Raw genomic sequence first — 20709 nt, forward strand, 5'->3', positions numbered from 1 at the left:
TGAGCATCAGAATTACCTGGGGAGTTTGTTGAAAATATGGATTCCAAGATCTCTTCCTCAGGTGTTCTAATTTGATAGCTACCTTGACAAGAGGAAATTTTTATTTTTAACAAGGCCCCAAGGTAAAACCAAGGTTTTTCCAAAATTTTTATTTTATTTACACAGGTGGATTACACTTGGAGAAACAATCTCTAAAGGAGTCTAAGTTGATATGTAAAGATGTACGATAATGATTTTTCTCATCAGGCCTGAGAAAAAAATACGTTTGTAATTGACCTCTTCATACCATTGACTGTTTAAGTTAAAAGATGTCTCCTCTGTCCAAGAAGAGATAGCTATAAAGTAGGTTTCATGAAAACCTTGCTCAAATTGTGACCTGTGGAGTTTATTAAAAATGCTCCACAGCACATATACTAAATCAAAATCTGCCTTTCAACAAGATACTCAGGGGATTTGTATGAACATTAAAATTTAAGAAGCAACAGTACAACATCACATGAAAATAGTGACAGATCATCATATCAGGACTAGATTCAGCTTCAAAGAACAAAGATCCAAAATAACAGTAACTTAAATAAGACAGTGTATATCTCTCACATACAAGAGTCTAGATGCAGGTAAATAGGACAGGTTTTGTGAACTTTGTTCTGTGAGGTCCTTGGGAATCCAGGCTCCTTTTAGACCAGGCTGCTGTGTTTGGTTGTACAGAATTCTCACTGCACAACTCTAGGAGGAGGTCATTCACATAAAAATCAGCACAGATGTCTGTATTTATTTGGATAGTTATCCAGAATTGAGCAATAAAGGACTTGCCGAACAGGTGCTTTTTTCTAAATCCCACAAATCTGCTCTATGGTATAACAGCTGAGTCTAGCTTTCTGCTTTGCCATCCGTAGCATGTTATCTTTGTCCTTTTGCTAAGTTGCAGTTCCAGGCATTATATTTACTCTTCAATCAGAATCCTGGAAGAAGGAGATGATGAGGAAGAGGCAAAAGTGTGCACCAGTTATCTGTTGCTGCTGCAGTTTCTTTTAGTACATGCCATTTTTCAGACCTCAGTCCACAGCCGCACTTTCCCGTAAAGGAGCCTAGGAAATGTGGACTAATCTGGAAAGCCACATGCCCAGCTCAAAATTCTATTATGCTGCAGAATGGGATATGGGGGACAACTAGGAATCATATATTCTGGAACAAAGCCATGTATTCTATAGCAAAATAATCAGCCCTCTTCACAGCGGCTCCACCCAAACAGAGGGTTCAAATTTGAGCCCGTCCAGCCTGCCACATTTGCAATAGCAACCTCAGCAGCATCTACTGTGTCCCAATCTTCTTTCCTTTGTCATGGAGCAGTGGGGTGACCATGGGGAATCACTGGGGGCAGGGGTAGAAAGAAGAGTCTAACAGAAATCCAGGTACCTGAACCGAAGTACAGATGAGATAGAAATGTTGGGGAGTGGGGAAAAGTAGAAACTAATGTTTTTGTTTTCTGGAGTTGTTGAAAACAAAGTACCACAAACTAAGTAACTTAAAACAATAGGAAAAAACTTTTTAGGAGGTACCAGGGAAGCAGGCACTCAACCACTGAGCTACATCCACTCCCCAGTGAGAGTTGGTTTTCTTCATTTGTTTGTTTGTTTGTTTGTTTTTTGACAGTACCAGTGATTGAACCCAGGACCTCATACATGGGAAGCAGGTGCTTAATCACTTGAACTACATCTGCTCCCCAAACAATAGAAATTTAATGTCTTACACATTTGGAGCCTAGACATCCAAAATCAAGGTGCCAGAAGGGCCACTCTCCCTCTGAAGTCTATAAGGAAAAATCTGTTCCATGCCTCTCTTTTGGCTCCCTGGAGGTAACCATCACTCCTTGCCATTTTTGACTTGGGGTAACCTTGCTTCAATTCCTGCCTTCGTCTCCACATGGTTTTTCTCTTGTTTCCATTTTCTTAGAGCTTTCTCCCCAGTATCTGTCTCTGTGTGTCCGGATTTTCCCTTATTATAAGGACACAAGTCATTTGGATTAGGGCCAACCCTAATCCAGTTTGGACTCATTTTAACTAACCACATCTTCCAAGACTATCTCAAAATAAGGTCACATTCAGAGAACCAAGAGCAGGGACTCTTACAAGTGTTTTGGGGGAGACACAATTGAACCTGAAATACTCAGTAATCAAGGAGGGACTAGCAAGAAAGTGGCCTAGTACCAAGTATCAGAGAGTTGGGCTACGACTTCTTCAGTCATTTGTGTCCAAGGTCTGAATCATTCTATAGGCAGGAAGAGATGGTGTATATTCATGAAGTGGGCCTGGAGGCATCATGACTGTGGGGAGCAGGGCCAGCTATATAGTTTGTGGGGCACAGGATAAAATAAACTTTAAGATGCCTTGTTCAAGAAATCAAGGGAACAAACACAGTTCAAAGCATTAAAATATAGAGCTTTTTCTTTTAAATATATTTTGTAACAAAATACAATAGGGGTAATAATGATACATCAGTACAACATAAAGTTACAAACTATAAAAAATATATTTTTGTGCATAATTTTATATAATGCAATAAATAATAATACTTTACTAATGTTATATCTTGATGGATCATATGATTTGGGGGCTCATTTTTCTGCAAATTCATTTAGTAGGCTATTGAAATACTTCATTTTCAATCAATACAATTAAAAGTCACAAAAATTGCTCTTGGCAAATAAAAGATTGCAAATAACTTTGATAATATTTAATTTTGAGGAGGCTCTTTCTGCTGATACAACTGTTAAGACAACATTGCATCTACAATGGGGTAAATTCCTGATAAATTATTTTAAAACAAATTTTAGAATACTGAGAGCCAATAGTACTTGCAGAAAATTTTATCTAAAAAGATTTAATTCTTCATACATGTCAGTTTTGTGCAAATCTGGGTTTAATTTTATTTTATTTATTTCTCTCCCCTTTTCCCTGTTGTCTGCTCTCTGTGTCCATTCACTGTGTGTTCTTCTGCATCCACTTGTATTATCAGGCAGCACTGGGAAACTGTATTTTTTTTGTTGTTGCATCATCTCGCTGTGTCAGCTCTCTATGTGTGCGGCGCCACTCCTGGGTGGGCTGTGCTTTTTTCATGCAGGGCGGCTCTCCTTGCACATGGAGCTCCCCTATGTGGAGGTGCCCCTGCGTGGCATGGCACTTCTTGCGCATGATAGCACTGTGCGTGGGCCAGTTTACCACACAGGTCAGGAGGGCCTGGGTATAGAACCCTGGACCCTCCATATGGTAGGCGGATGCTCTATCAGTTGAGCCACATCCGCTTCCCTAATTTTAAATATAAATTACTACAATAGCACTTTAATATTTCCTACGGCATTTCCTGTAGCTTATGGTAGTTGTTCAAGAAACTGAAAGTGGAGGTGCCATGACTTTGCATATAATTTAAAACACCTGTTTATATATGTTGCATCTTCAATTATAAGGAAAAATTAATATTAGAATTGTCTTCCTTGTTAATAATTAGATCATCTGAAACTTCCTAAGAAAATAGTGTTCTTTTCTATCAAATATAACAATCTTGAGATTTAACTTCTATTTCTCAGATTGGATATTTGCTTTACAATGTTGCAGCAATTTTCAAAACAAGAGATTTTAAACTCTGAAGAAATATAACTCTCCAATATGCTTTATTGCAATGTCCATATCTATGCTTTTATTTTATAATTAATCACTGTCAAAATTTAGTGCCCACAGGTCCTTTTCTGACACTCAAGTAAGAGAATTAAATATTTGTGCAGAAGCCAAAGTGTTGGGTTCCTAACATGGCCTGTCCTACAAGCTGACATCACAGCTAGTGTCTCCTTGCTGCCCTGATGCCCTATCCCTCCTCTATCCTGGCTCCAGCTACCCACTCAGCATCCCAAGACATCCTGGAGGGCCCTAGGGAGCTGCGTTCATGACAGACCACATGCTGGCTATGTAGGTTTGTACTCATGCATAGTCCCTGTCCCACTGGACTTCCTTTACAAGGCACAAGTTCAAAGATAAAATAATTAAGAATTTAAAGACTGCAACAGCAGACCAAGCAGAGAGCTCCTATGCCATCAGGGCCTGGTTTAACTGCACAATATGCCCTGAAACAGCTTGGCTGGAGAGAAAAGTGACACAGTTACTAGGAATTAAGTAGGACATGACAGTGCTATGCTCTCATCCCAGGAACATGATAGGAAGAGAGACTTCTTTCCTCTAGTTTTTGCTGTACTCATTTCTCAGAAATACCACCATCAGCATTTCTTCTGATCTTGCAGTGCCAGAAGCTAAAAACCTAATTTATAATTTACCCTGCACAGCAAATTTGCTACCTCCTCTTTTTTAAAAAATTAATGTCAAAACTTATTAAGATGAACTCCCAATGAACCTGGGTTGTCATACTATCTCTTATCAACATCTAATACCTGCAGATATTAGCTTTTTTGAAGAAAAACTATTTCCTCCACATTTTCTGAACTAACCAAAGCTATTTAAAATAATAAGGATGGCCAAAATCACTTGAGTTGGATGGGGACCTTTCAAGGTTTTCACTGAAGAGCATTTTATTCACTGACTAAAAGTCTTGCATCCTGGGAAAGCAATTCCAAAAAGTCACCCACTAGCAGGCCAACCCCTTGAACCCAAGATTCTCTGACATTTCTATATTCTTTTATGCTGCTCATCATGAGACCACACTACACCTTGCCATCTTCATTAACTGCAGTAACTCTCATGACACCTCAGGCTCAGTTAGCTCAATGCCAACTGCCTTAGCATTCTGACTTATGAGCTGTTATTTTCATGATCTAGTTTTTCATCTTTAAGAATCTCTTTCTTTTTACTTCTTTTCACAAGTCTAAATCAAAGTAAAGTTTTTTATCCCTTCATTTGTGTTCAGCAAAGAAGACATATTTACTCAAAAAAAGTCAATAAGTTATTGAGTACATATTCAAATGTAATTTCTCCTTTTGCTATGCAAGTTTCCAGGTTTAATGCTCTTTTATCCATAACTAATTTGTTATAAAGCACTTGTTTCTAAAATATTTTCCAAAACCTATCTATCTATCTATCTATCTTTCTATCTATCTATCTATCTATCTATAAAGCATTCCCTTTCAGTTCTCTGTTAACATTTTTCCCTTGCTCTGAATGCTATGACAGGTACTTGGCCAATAAGAGTTGAAGTAGCCTACTGCAGAAATCTTTACCCAGGAGTGTGTTTCTTTGCTCTTCCTACAGTAAGGATATTTTGCTTGGTCTCTCTTCTCCTCGGTCTCTATTGCTAGCAGTTAATTTGGGTCTGGCCAAGAGTTTTGGCTCCTAATGGCTGAGAAAATATTTGAAAGTGATAGTGCTGAACTTGCCACAAAGAAAGCAAAGAAAATATGCTGGATGCTGTATTTATACAAGTCATCAGGCAGCCATTACCCTCAAAGAAACAGATGTGGAAATATAACATAAGGTTTACTAAACAGTTCAGGGATTGGTAGAAACACAGTGACATTAGAATGGCATCATAAATTTCTCTGTAACCAGGAATAACTCAACCGCTATTGTTTGGAGGGAAAAAAAAGATATGGAAATAAACTGGCCAGAGGTAAGCCATGACTTCAGGTTATTTGAAGAGAATGGAAGAAGTATTGCCAATATAAAATGCCAGGAATGCTTGGTCCTGACAGCTGTGCTGCCACAGCCTTGTATGACATTAATCAATCTAGCAGCCCTATAACCCAAAACACAAACAGGGTAAGCATAGACCATCAATAGCATCTCTATTTAAAACTTATCACCACAGAAACTATTGTTATTCAATTTAACCTAATCCTAGCATCCTTACTCAACTAACATGGGTTCTTCTAGTTAAATCTATTTTCCTTTTAAATTGTATTTTTAAGATCACTTTATGCCTATAAATAATAGATGACAACATCATCTTTATCTACAATGTTTAAGGCACTGGAGACACAAAGGGAGTTCTCAAGAAGCTTACACCTAGTTTGGAGGAAAAAAAGTGTCAGGTAGGCATATTGAGAGCCAAGACTACATGAATTTGGATGACAGAGATAATGCTGAGGGTTGAGATTGTCAGGGAAAGTTGTGCAGGGCAGTATGTCTTACACGATTCAACAACAGAAATCTGGCTGAACCTTGAAAAACCAGAACCATGAGTGATTGTTGTCTGTTATCCTGCCCCTCTGGGGTCATTCTGCACCTTTTCTTTGACATTGCAGACCAAGTCACATGGTTAGTAGCCTGGGTACTAGAACTCCCTGAAGTTCAAATCTTATAGCTTCAACAATTCAGAGAGGTGGGGAGGAAAGAGGGGTTTTGTTCCCAATTCCAAAACCTTTAAGAGGACGGTGACTGGCCAGGGTATAGGATCAATTGATTAAGAAGAAGACTTCTTCAAGAAGCCTAGGGATTAATGTGAGGGATGAAGGGTAGTTTATAAAGGGGTGTGGGTCTAAGAAAAGTGTTTGAGAAGGAAAATGCTTATACTGAAAACATATACATGTCACATACAGAAGCAGTGTCCATAAATATAAACACTCATATTAAAAACTGAAAATGCAACCTTTGTGTTCCTACCTATTCTACCTGGAATTATAAATGCTTAAACCCCCACATCAAAATGCTAACCTGTGAGAGGGGCAAGATGGCAGCACAGTAGTGAACCCCAAGAGTCAGCTCCTTCTATATGTAGTGAGTAATCACCCAAAGCTATCTAAACACCTGTTCGGGGAGCCCAGGAAACCAGAATAGCTGCCTGCAACATCCTTGGAAGAACAGAAGAAGGAGACTGACCACCTGCAGTGAATATTCCTGAGTAGAACACTCCACAGCTGCAGAGGTTGGTGTCCATCCCCCACTGATGGGGGAAAATGCCTCAGGAGCTATTCCCTCGCTGGAGTTGGAAGATCCATTTCCCAAAAACAGGGGAGGAAGAGATAGTCAGGCAATGACTTCAGCTACTGATTAGTACATTCAGCTGGCTAAAGTCCAATCCTAAGTACAGCTGAAGTTTGAACATGCCCAAGTCAGAAAGAGGCCAGCAGACTCCATTTTAACTCTGCCCCCAGCATGAGGGCAAACAGGGCTGATTGAAAATCACAGTGATGGTAGAGACCAGCTTCTTTCCACGCAGGTCAGATTGCTGCCTGGCCTGGGCTTGCGCCTCTGGCAGAGAAGTAGCTAGTGGGATCTGCTCCAGCCCTTCCAGGCAACTGTTGTCATTTTTGGACCATACTGACTAGATTATTGGACACCTGTGTGGCTACATAACTACCCCAAATAGAGTAGGAGGGGGACAGTGTTTCCTCCCTCAGTCTCTCAGGCCAACTGTAGGCACTTTGGACCCACATGGACTAGATTGTTGGACACACCTGTGACTCCATCCCCACCCCTGACAGGGCAGGAGAAGGGATAATGATCCCTCAGCCTTTCTGGGCAACTGCAATCATTTTCAGCCCATATGAATTAGATTGTTGGGCAATCCAGTGGCTCCATGCCCACCCCTAAGAGGGCAGGAGGAGGTGCAGTACTCCCCCAGCTTCTCTGGGCAACTGCAGTCACTCTTGTCCCATACATACAAGATTCTTGTGCGCACCAGAGGCTCCATCCCTGCACTTGGCAGGATAGGAGAGGCCCTGGTGATTCATCAATCTATCTGGACAACTAGGGTCAGTTTTGGCCCATATAACTTAGTTTACTGCCCACATATGAGAATCCATCCCTGCCTCAGGTAGAGGAGGAACAGGCATGGAGCTTCTTCAGTCTCTCAAGACAACTACATATGGTCTTGGCCTGCACAGCTTGGATTACAGCAAATGGATATGGCTCAGTCCCTACCCCTGGCAGGGGAGAAAGGTGGGAGAAAATTCATCAATTTGTGGGGCAACATGGGCAGCTTCACCCTCCATAGCTTACAGTGCCAACCACATCCTTGGTTCCTTCTCTGTTACTAACAAGGGAGAAAGGGCAAGAAACAGATGAAAAAGTGCTGAAAATTTTCAGACTAAACGCAGCACACTATAAGGTCCTAAAATAAGTTGAACCAAGTATCAAAGAGAAACTGTAACACAAAACCAATCAAATAGAAAGCCCTAGAATAAAGAGAGAGACTGAGCCCAAAATAAATACATCAAGTAAATCACATGCTGAGAAACTAACAAAACATTATAAGGCATACAAAGAAACAGAAATTACAGCCTAGTCAAAGGAAAAAATTAAATGTCCAGATGACATCAAGGAGTTGAGACAACTAATCACAGCTGTTCCAATAAATCTCCTTAATAAATTCAATGAGATGGCTAAAGAGATTAAGGATATTAAGAAGACACTAGGTCTTCTTAAAAAGAACTGGAAAGCATACATAGGAACAGAGCAAATGTAAAAGACACAATAAATGAAATTAAAAATACACTGGAGGCATGTAACAACAGATTTAAAGAGAAAGAAGAAAGTACCAGTGAACTTGAAGACAGAGTCTCCAAAAATGAACACATAAAAAAAGAGATAAAGAAAAAGAATAGAAAAAAAATTAAATAGGTTCCCAGGGAAATAAACCCTGGCAAGAGATGTGCAAACATATGTGTCATGGGTATCCCAGAAGGAGAAGAGAAAGGAAAAGGGGCAGAAGGAATATTTAAGGAAATAATGGTAGAAAATTTCCTAACTCTATTGAAGAACATAGATACCCATGTCCAAGAAGCACAACATACTCCCATATGAATTAATCTGAATAGACCCACTCCAAGATACATACTAATCAGAATTTCAAATGTCAAAGATGAAGAGAGAATCCTGAAAGCAGCAAGAGAAAAATTATTCATCACATACAAGGAGTTCCCAATAAGATTAAGTGTTGATTTCTCATCAGAAACCATGGAGGAAAGAAGACAGTGGTATGATATATTTAAAATTCTGAAAGAGAAAAACTGACAGCCAAGAATCATATCCAGCAAGATTGTCTTTCAAAAATGAGGGTAAGTTTAGAATATTCACAGATAAACAGAATCTGAGAGTTTATAATCAAAACCTGACTTTTCAGGAAAGGCTAATTGGAGTGCTACAACCTGAAAAGACAGGAGATAGAGGCTTGGAAGAGAGTATAGATATAAAGATTATATCAGTAAAAGAAACTAAAGGTATAAAAAGAGTAGTGAAAATAAAGTATGACAGATAAAACCTAAAGGTCAAAATAAGTGAATTAAGAATTGCCTCTACAGTAATAACATTGAATGTTAGTGGATTAAACTTCCCAATCAGAAAACACAGACTGGCAGAATGGATAAGAAAAGATGAGCCATCTAAATGCTGTCTACAAGAAATTCACCTTAGACCAAGGATTCAAATAGAATGAAACTAAGAGGCTGGAAACGGGTATTTCATACATGCAGAAAACAAAACAAAACAAGCAAACAAAAAATAAAGATGGAGAGCTATAATTATACTGGATGAAATAGACTTTAAAAGCAAAGCCATTATTAGAGACAAGGAAGGATAATACATATTAATAAAAGGGGTAATTCACCAGGAAGAAATAACAATCGTAAATGCATATGAACCTAACCAAGATACCCCAAATTACCTGAGGGGAACACTGGCAAAACTGAGAGGAGAAATAGATGTCTTTACAAAAATAATTGGAGACTTCAATCCACCACTCTTCTTCATTAGATAGAACATCTGGGTAGAGGATCAAAAAATAAACAGAGAACTTGAATAATGTGATAAATGAATTAAACCTAATAGACATATACAGAACACTGTACCCCAATATAGTGGGATATACATTCTTCTCAAGTGCTCATGGATTTTCCTCCAAGATAATCACATAATGGTTCACAAAATAGGGTTCAATAAATTTTAAACAATCAAACTTACACAAAGCACTTTCTCTGATCATAATGGAATGAAGCTGGAAATCAACAACAGGCAGAAAAAGGGAAAATACACAAATATATAGCGATTAAACAACACACTCTTAATCAGTGGGTAAAAGTAGAAATTGCAAGGGAAATCAGTAAATATCTTGAGATGAATAAAAACAACAACACAACATATCAAAACCTATGGGATGAGGCAAAGGCAGTGCTGAAAGAGAAATTATAGTCCTCACTGATTATATTAAAAAAAGAAGAAAAAGCTAAAATCAAAGACCCATCTACCTAGCTGGAAGATCTACAAAAGAAACAACAAACTATTCTAAAGTCAAGGAAAAGGAATGAAATAACAAAGATCAGAACAGGAATAAATGAAATCGAGAACAAAAAACAATAGAGAGAATTAAAATAACAGAAAGGTGGTTCTTCAAGAAGATCAATAAAATTCGCTGACCCTTAGGTAGACTGGCAAAAAAAAAAACAGAGAAGATGCAAATAAATGAAATCAGAAATGAAAACAGGGACATTACTACTGACTCCACAGAAATAAAAGAAATCATAAGAAGATAGTATGAATAACTATATGCCAACAACCTAGACAACATAGATGAAATAGACAAATGTCTAGGAACATATGAACAACCTACATTGACCCTAGAAGAAATAGAAAACCTCAACAAACCAATCACAAGTAAAGAGATTGAAACTGTTAACAAAACCTCCCCCAACATGCCTCTATGGCATATGAATATGTTCAAGGGGTCATGGCGCGTTGTCTCGGTGGGTGAAGACCCACATAATAACAAAAAGAACATTGAATTCCCACCTGGGAAGTCTGCTACATTCTCTATTAGAACAGCAAGAATCCTCTGAGAACATGGGCAGTGCCTAGTGAAGGAAGACAGACCTTTACACCAGGTCCCTGATATTGATGACTGTACTTAGGAACCTTTTCTTGTGAAATTGAAACTTAGCCTAATATTATATATTGATTAAGAGTTACCTCCTAAAATCTTCCTTGTTGCTAAAATGTGGTCTCTCTCTAAGCCAAAATCAGCATATAAATATACTACCTTTTCCCTGGTGTGGTACATAACCCCTGAAGATGAGTCTCTCTGGCACAAAGGGATTATACTAAGCACTGACTAGTGATACATCTGGAAAAAGACCCTGACCAAAAGGGGGAAATAGTAAATGCAAATGATTTTTATGGCCAAGAGATTTCAAAGTGAGTCAGGGGGACATTTCAGAGGTTACATTTATGCATGTCTCAGCAGGATCTCATTGACTGCCACAGTAAATAATGCCTCAAAGAGTAGGTCTCCTGAGGTCTCTGGAGACATTTAGACACTATAGACAGAGCAATGTCAGAAATGTGGCACCCTGTCAGTGAGCCTTACTTTGGAATATATGCTCCCTAATGAAACAGAGTTAGATTCATCTATAATTTCCCTATGCATAATTCTTCTGCCCGTTTTATTTGAACCTATAATTAGCACTATACTTGTTAAATATAGACCCTGGAGATTTAAATCTTTGATTTGTTCATATGCCAGTTAAGCCCTGAATCTCAGCAGAGTTGCAACACCTCCTCTCCAATTCTTTGGACTCACCCAGGACAACTAACAAAAGGGTGATGATGGATAATGCCCATCCCAAAAAACAGAGTATCTACAACTGCAAACAAGACAGTTCCATCCAACTGCCCAATGGAATCTAAAACCCCTCTCAATTAGAAATAGAGTAAGCAGCACCATCCCCAAATCCTCAAAATAGAGGAATGAACAAACATAAGGGGGGAATGCAGCCACAGACTACAGCAGACTTATTATTTTTCTAGAAATGCAATAATTTATACCATTGATATAAAGGCAGTGGCCACCAGAGGTTCTGAGGGAAGGAAGAAGGAAGAATAGTATAGCATGGGGGCATTTTTGGACACTGGAATTACCCTGAATGACATTGCAATGATGGATACAGGCCATTATACATGTTAGCAAAACCTATAAAATTGTGTGGAGCAAAGTGGAAAGTATAATGTAAACTATAGTCCATAGTTAGTAACAATACTTCAATATGTATTTATCAATTGTAACAAATGTACCACACCAATGAAAGATGTTGTTAATTTGAGAAGTGTAGGGGAGGGTTGGGGTATATGGGAATCCCCTATATTTCTGATGTAACAGTTATGTAATCTAAACCTTCTTTAAAAATAAAATAAATAAAATAAGACTTCCCCAAAATGAAAAGTCCTGAACCAGATGGCTTCACAGTAGAATTCTACCAAGCATTCAAGGGATTTAATGCCAATCTTATTCAAACACTTCCAAAAAAAATTGAACAGGAAGAAACACTACCAAATCATTCCATGAAGCCAACATCACCATAATACCAAAGCCAGACAAAGATACTATAAAAAAAGAAATATACAGACTCATTTCCCTAATGAATATAGATGCAAAAATTCTCAACAACATACTTGCTAATCAAATCCAACAACACATTAATAGAATTATTCATCATGCTCAATGGATTTTATCCCAAGCATGCAAGGATGGTTCAACACAAGAAAATAAATCAGTGTAATACATCACATTAACAAACTGAAGAAGAAAAATCCTTTATTATGTCAATTGATGCAAAACAGTCATTCAACAAAATCCAGCATCCTTTCTTAATAAAAACAATCCAAAAGATAGGTATTTAAAGAAATATTCTCAACATGATAAAGGGCGTATATGAAAAACCCACACCTAACATTGTACTCAATTTTGACAGAGTAAAAGCTTTCCCACTGAGATCACAAAGAAGACAAGAATGCCCCGTGTCATCATTGTTGTTCAATATAATGCTAGTGGTTCTAGCTAGAGCAATCAGGCAAGAAAAAGAAATAAAAGACATCCAAATTGGAATGGAATACGTAAAACTTTTGTTATTCACAGATAATATGATCCTATACCTAAAAGTCCTGAAAAATCTACAACAAAGCCACTAGAGCTAATAAATGAGTTTATCAGAGTGGCAGAATGAAGATGAATACACACAGATCAGAAGTATTTTTATACATTAGTAATGGGCAATCTGAAGAGAAATTAAGGAAAATATTCCATGTACAATAGCAACTTTTATGAATCCTAAAATGAGATTGATGTATTTGTAAACTAAATCCATTTGTGTATGTGTGTGACACTTTCAGTTGGACTATGTCAGTGAGGCATGACTCATGTTGAGCCTCCAACCTGTTGCTGGGTCTGATATAAACAGAAACACACAGGAAAGGGAGCTCTGCCATGTTTGATCTGGCTAAATGAGAAAGAGGACTGCAGGAAAACAAAGAAGCTCAGGGGAAGGTGGTGACCTCGACAGAGATTGGCTGTTATCTTGCTTTGCCACATGGCTGGAAAACAGGATCAAAAGAAGTTGCCTTTGGCTAGAAACCACCTCCAATGGTTCCTTGATTTGGATATTTCACAATTTTGTACCTGTAAGTTTTTAACCCAAATAAATACCCTTTATAAAAGCCAACCCATTTCTGGTACTTTGTATCTGCAGTCCTTTGGCAAACTAAAACAGTGACTAAAAGAATCAAATATTTAGAAATAAACTTAACCAATGACATAAAGTACCTGTAGTTAGAAAACTACATTGCATTGCTAAAAGAAATCAAAGAATACTTAAATAAATGGAAGAGCATTCTTTGTTCATGGATTGGAAGATTAAATATCATTAAGATGTCAATTCTACCCAAATTGATATATATATTCAATGCAATACTGATAAAAATTCCAAAAGCCTTTTTTATAGAAATGGAAAAGTCAGTTATCAAATTTATTTGGAAAGATAAGCAGCCCAGAACGGCCAAGAGCATCTTAAAATGGAAGAATGAAATTGGAGGACTCTCACTTCCAGACTTTAAATGATACAGTGGTCAAAACAGCATGGTGCATGTATAAGGATAGACATACAGACCAATGTAACCAAATAGATGGTTCAGAAACAGACCCTCACATTTATGGTCAAGTGATTTTTGACAAAGCTATCAACTCCTCCCAGTGGGTCAGAACAGTCTATTCAACAATAGACTGGGAGAAATGGATATCCATAACTAAAAGAAAGAAAGAGGACCCCTATCTCACACCTTACACAAAAATGAACTCAAAATGGATCAAAGACCTAAATAGAAAAGCTAAAACTATAAAACTCATAGAAGAAAATTTGGGGAAACATCTTCAGGACCTGGTGGTAGGTGGTGGTTTCTTAAGCCCAAAGCACAAGCAAAGAAAGAAAAAATACATAAATGTGACCTCCTCAAACTTAAACACTTTTGTGCTTCAAAAGCTTTGTCAAGAAGGTTAAAAGGCAGCCTAATCAAAGGGAGAAATTATTTGGAAACCATATAACCAGTAAGGGTTTGATTTCCATGCTATATAAGAGATCATACAACTCAACAATAAAAAGGCAAGCAATCCAAATTAAAAATTAGCCAAAAAATTGAACATTTTTCCAAAGAGGAAATATACATGGCAAAAAAGCACATGAAAAAAAATGTTCACTATCACTAGCTATTAGGGAAATGCAAATCAAAACTACAATGAGATATCATGTAATGCCTCATAGAATGGCATTATAACAAGAAAACAGAAAACTTCAAGTACTGGAGAGGATGTGGATAAATAGGAACACTCTTACACTGTTGATGGGATTGTGCAACCTCTGTGAAAGATAGTTTTCTGGTTCCTTAGGAAGCTAAATTTAGACTTGCCTCATGATCTGGCAATCCCTCTATTGGGCATATATCCAGGAGAATTGAAAACAAGGATGCAGACATTCACACACCAATTTTTATAGTGGCATTACTCACAATTGCCAAAAGATTCAGCCCAAGCGTCCATCAATGAATGGGTAAACAAAATATGGTATATGCATACAATGGAATACTATGTTGCAGTAAGAAGAAATGAAATTGAAACACATATCACAATATGGATGAACCTTGAGGACATTATGCTGAGTGATGTAAGCCAGACACAAAAGGATAAATATTATATGGCCTCATTAATTTCAACTAAATAGTAAGCCTAAACATACAGACTTAAAACCTAGAGTATAGGTTACTAGGAGATAGGATGAGGGCTGAGAAGGGTGACTGATGCTTAATGGATGTAGAATTTTTAGTTAGCTTGACAATAAAGTGTTGAAATGTATAAAGTGGATGATAACACATCAACTCTATAACTAACACAGCTGATTAATAAATGTGATTGTGGCAAAAGTGTAGTTTAGGGACATAATTGTCCATTGAAAGAAAGCTAGAAAATAATCTAGGGACTGAATAACATAGTAAACCTAGAGGTGGATGAGGATTGTGGTTAATAGTACAAATACAAGAATGTTCTTCTATGAACTTGAATAAGTGTATGTCACTATTGCAAGGTACTATGAGGTGCAGAGGTGCCCAAAGATGTACCTACCAAATCCAATGGATGTGTCATGATGATGGGAACGAGTGTTGCTGGGGGGGGGGAGAGGTGGGGTGGGGGGGGTGGGGTTGAATGGGACCTCACATATATATTTTTAATGTAATATTATTACAAAGTCAATTAAAAAAATTTTTTTAAAAATTTTCACTAAGGAAAAAAAAATATACTGAGATGATAAATGCACAATTCTGTGATGCAAGTGAGAGCTACTGAGTTACATTTTGGATAGAATGTATTGTATAATACAGTAATACAGTGAACCATGTGGTAGATGATGCACTGTGATTAAGAATACAAATATCAGTGCTTTCTCATGAACTACACGAATGTACAGTACTAATAGATGGCATTGATAATAGGAAGGTGTATGGAAAAATACACCAAATATAAGCTATCGACCATACTCAGTAGTAATATTTTGATGATGCTCTTTCATAATCTGTAACAAATGTTCCACAACAATCTAAGGTGTTGGTGGAGGGAAGATAAATGGGAATTCTGCACATTATGAATGATTGTTTTGTAAGCTCACAAATTCTCTAATAAAAATATATTTTTTAAAATGCTAATCTGAAATAGAGTTGATTCATTCCTAGTAGTCTTTACCAAAAATGTTTAAATTCACTTGCAATTATTAGAATGAAATATTTTTATTTTAAGGACTCACTGCTGCTTTGTATTCTTTGCCTGTGTTTCACCAAATCCACATTTCATCCTCCTGCTTTCCAGTCTTTGTTTAACTACCTAAGGCAGCATAGAGAATTCTTTTATAAATTATGTTGCTCTTTCATCTAATTAGAGTGGGACCTTTTATAATGATAATTGAGGAGAACTGATCTAATCCCCACAGTATAGATTAACTGTGTTATATCAGGATTTTATCATGCATATTATGTTTTGAGGCCTAACATTTTACCAATTTCATGTAATGAGCCATATTATAAGGAATCATGACTGCCTTCATTCAGAAAAGATTGTGTAACAGCTTCTGTTTTAAATAGGGCTCTGAACATTTCAATGCTATAGTAAAAAAAAAAAAAAAGAATACTTAGAAGCCTAATAAGAGAAATTATATTTGTTTTATGGCATCCCTACCATTTCAAGAAATAAAGGTTCTACAGCCAGGGTACCCTCTGAAACAAACTGCCATTTGTTTACCAGAACATTCTTCTTTACTGCGCCCCAATGCCTTTCAACCCATTCTGTTTTACACAGTACCCCAAGGCCAGGGTCCAGCCTCCATGTGAACAGTCACCTCATCTGACTCATTTGCCACTATCTCCTCACACCTACCAAAGTGCTGAGACCATAGTAGGCATTCAGTAAATATCAAATGAATGAATTACACAAAAGTTTTGTATTCATAAATGCAGAATCAAACATCTTTCAAGTGAAAAGAGCAAGGTTAAAATGGAGAGGTCAGTGAAGCATGTGCAAAATTTCCTAAAATTGCTTCCTTCCTTTTAAAAATTGTCCTTTCATATGCATAAAGAGTAAGTTATTCTTCATGTACCAAAGCTGAATAATTCTAACTCCTTTCATTCCAATTCCTTTACTGTTTGGGAAGAAAGCTCAGTCTCTAAAGGATAAAGAAAATCCTTTCCCAAGAGTCATCCAGATGGTTCAGGACATGGCACTGAAGTCCATTCTGATTGTCCAATGTTTCTTTTGATAAATAACATTTTGTACTGCCTGGAAAAGCAATTCCTTCCATCAGAAGATGCTGGCAACAGACTCATTCTGGACCATAAAAACTGTAAAAGGAAATGATAAGAGTGTCAGAAAATTCAATCAGTAGGATGAGATCAGCTTTTATTGGGTTCTTTAGCTAACCAGACAGCACACAGCATACTCTGTGAATTAAATATATCCAAGTCCAAACATCCAGTTTCCTGCAGCACACCACATGTCTTCCAGCTACACCAGAGACATTTTTCTAATTAGCATAAATGAAGAGCATTTGGTGCAAGGGAGGGGGAGGGCAGACACTAGGAATTTGAGGCAGCTCTAGGGGCACATTAGGGTTGATATGCAGTTGCAGATATAAAAAGAAGCTAAAGATCAGTGATGGTCAAAATCATTGCTAACATGTATTAAGCAGTTGCTAGGCATTGTGCTAAGGGTTTAACCCATGTGACCTCACTTAACCCTTACAACAATTCTCTGAGTAGGCTCTATTTTAATCCCCATTTTATAGAAAAGGATATACAGGTCTACCCTGGAGATATTTCAGACCACTGCAATTAAGGGAGTCACATGAAATTTTTGGTTTTCCAGTATATATAAAAGTTAAGTTTATACTACACTGTACTCTATTAAGTGTGCAATAGCATTATGCCTTAAAAATGTATATGCCTTAATTAAAAAACACATTATTGCTAAAAAATGTTTACCATCATCTTGCTGCTTCACCTTGCACTGTTATGCTATGGAGGTGGTTTTTTTCTTAAACTTCATTAACCAACTTCTGCGAGCTTCAAAGCTTTCTTCTGCAGCATCCTTACCTCAGCCTTCATAGAACTGAAGAGACATGGGGCCTTGCTCTGGATTAGGCTTTGGCTTAGGGGAATGTGGTAGCTGCTTTAATTTTCCATCTAGACCACTAACACTTCTATATCAGCCATAAGGCTGTTTTCACTTTCTTATCATTTATGTGTTCACTGGAGTAGCACTTTTAATTTCCTTTAAAAACTTTTCCTTTGCATTTTCAACTTGGCTGTTTGGCACAAGAACTTGGCTTTCAACATGCCTTCCTCACTAAGCTTAATCATATCTAGCTTTCGATTTAAAGTGAGAGAGTTGTAACTCTTCCTTTCACTTGAACACTTAGAGGCCATTGTAAGATTATTAATTGCTGCAGGGAACTGTTATGTCTCAGAGAATAGGGAGGCTTGAGGACAGCAAGAGAGATGGAGAAATTACCAGTTGGTAGATTCAGCAAAATACAGCATTTATCAACTGTGCTTACCATACTATATGGGTGCAGTTCATGGTGTCCCCAAACATTACAATAGTAACATCAAAATTCACTCATCGGAGAATGGATGTGGCTCAAGCAGTTCAGTGACCACTTCCCACATGAGAGGTCCTGGGTTTGGTTCCTGAAAATATTGTGCTTACAAGGGATCACAAAATCAAAAGCCTCCATTGACGAGACCAAAAATAATGTGTGAAGGTGCCACAAGTAATTGGAAATACTAGAGATTATGGTAAATTGGAGAAATGCATTCTTGTTTAAAAACAATCAGATTCACATTTTAAAAGATGGAGCTAATGGGACATCCAGTCATCCAAAATGGCAGTGTGAGACACTCCAGGGTTCCATTCCTTCCCTGCCCAGAATCTCTGAACGACTAGCAAAAACTGGCAAAGTCATCTTTCTCAGAGCTCTGGAAAACAGTTAAAGGGTCACGATAACTGGGTGAAGATTGAGTCAAGAAAAAGGGAAATTAAAAATTGTAAGAAATCTTTACAGTGTCCTTGTTAGCTCTTCCCTAGCCCCTCCTTGGTTTGGAGTGGAGAGTGCCTGCACTCTCAGTGCAGGTACCTGGTCCTCTTCAGAGGATTAGAATGACCCCTTTTCTTAGTCAGGGTTCTCTAGGGAAACAGAATTGACAAGATATATATGTGAATATTACGAGACTTTTATAATAATTTTCTCACACAACTGTGGTGATGGACTAGTCCAAATTCCAGAAGGTAACTTGAAAGCTGGGAATGCCAATGAAGATTTTGATTAATTCACCAGAAGCTAGCCTGCTGAAGTAGAGATGGAAACTCTCTCTTCTGATTGCTGAAATCATCACTTCTGCTTTTAAACCCTTCAACTGATTAGATGAGACATCTCTCATTGTTGAAGGCAATATTCTCAGTTGATTGTAATGTAATCAGCCCTAGAGATAATCAACTTGCTGATGATTTAAGTCTACAAAATTTCCTCACAGTAACAATCAGCCTTGCTTGATCAAACAATTGAAAACCATAAACTGATCAAGATAACACATGAACTTAAACATCACACCCCTATTCACATACTGGGGTACATGAATGTGTATGCCAATCTATTTGGTGGCATCCAGAAGGACTAAACAGGAGAGTAATTTCTGGTTCACCATACCAGAACTTGCCCTGCACTCAGAAGTAGCTGGTCAACAACTTAGCATAAGAAACAATCAAATCACAGTGACCTAGAGCAAAAGATTTCTAGCTATAACGTACTACAGGGCACCCAGGGGAAAGAAAATTTCATAGGGAGAAGAGGGGGCATTGAGATACCTGTAAATGGGGAGAATTCCTAAGCCTACAAGAACATGTCCAGGATAAGACAGGTGCTCAGAAAAACCCAAAGAGGACCCTACTCTTTCACCTTGGGCTGTTTTTCAGTTTCGTTGGTAGAAGCACTAAGCCCTGAAGGAGAGCACCAGCCAACACAGAACAAATGTGCAAAGACTATGAAAAGTATTTTTTTGCATTTAATTGTTTGCTTCTGTCAGCTCCTGGCATCCAAGGAAATCTGTATCACAATTTTGAGGATCAGACAATTCAATTATGAAATTATAGTTAACACATTAAAATATTAAAATGTATAATGTGCAACAAAAGATAACAAGGCATGCAAAGAAACGGTAACTGATTGCCCACCTAAAGGAAAAAAGATAAAACTTTAAAAACCATCAATGAAGAATACCAGACTTTGGATATAATAAACAAGGACTTTTAAAAATGTATTTAATATGTTCAAAGTGATAAAGAAAAAATGAACAAAGAACTAAAATATTTCAGGAAAACAATGTATGAAAAAATGAGAATTTCAATTAAGATATAGAAAATAGAAAAATTTAAAAAATACTGGAGTTAAAGTCTACTGTAATTGATATAAAAATATTCCTTAGAAGTGTTCAACAGCAGATTGGAACTGACAGAAGAAAGAACTAATGAACTTGAAAATAAGACAATTTAAATGAGACAGGGTGGGGAAAAGAAAGAAAAAAGAATGAACAAAAGTTAACAGAGCCTACAAGACCTACAGGATAAAATCAAGCATACCAATATACACTGTATGAGAGTCACAGGAGGAGAAGAAAGACAGAAAGGGACAGAAGGAATATTTGAAGAAATAATGACAGACAACTTCTGTAATTTAACAAATGACATCAGTATGTATACAAATTCAAGATGTCCAAATAACCTAAAGCAAGATAAACTTGAAGATATACATGCCTAGACATATTGTAATCAAACTGTCAAATGCTAAAGACAAAGAGAGACACCTGGAAGGCACAAGAGAGAAGCAACATGTCGTGTAAAACAGAGTCTCAATAAGATTAAGAG

This window comes from Dasypus novemcinctus, chromosome 2, assembly GCF_030445035.2.
Source record: "Dasypus novemcinctus isolate mDasNov1 chromosome 2, mDasNov1.1.hap2, whole genome shotgun sequence".
NCBI classification, from domain to species: domain Eukaryota; kingdom Metazoa; phylum Chordata; class Mammalia; order Cingulata; family Dasypodidae; genus Dasypus; species Dasypus novemcinctus.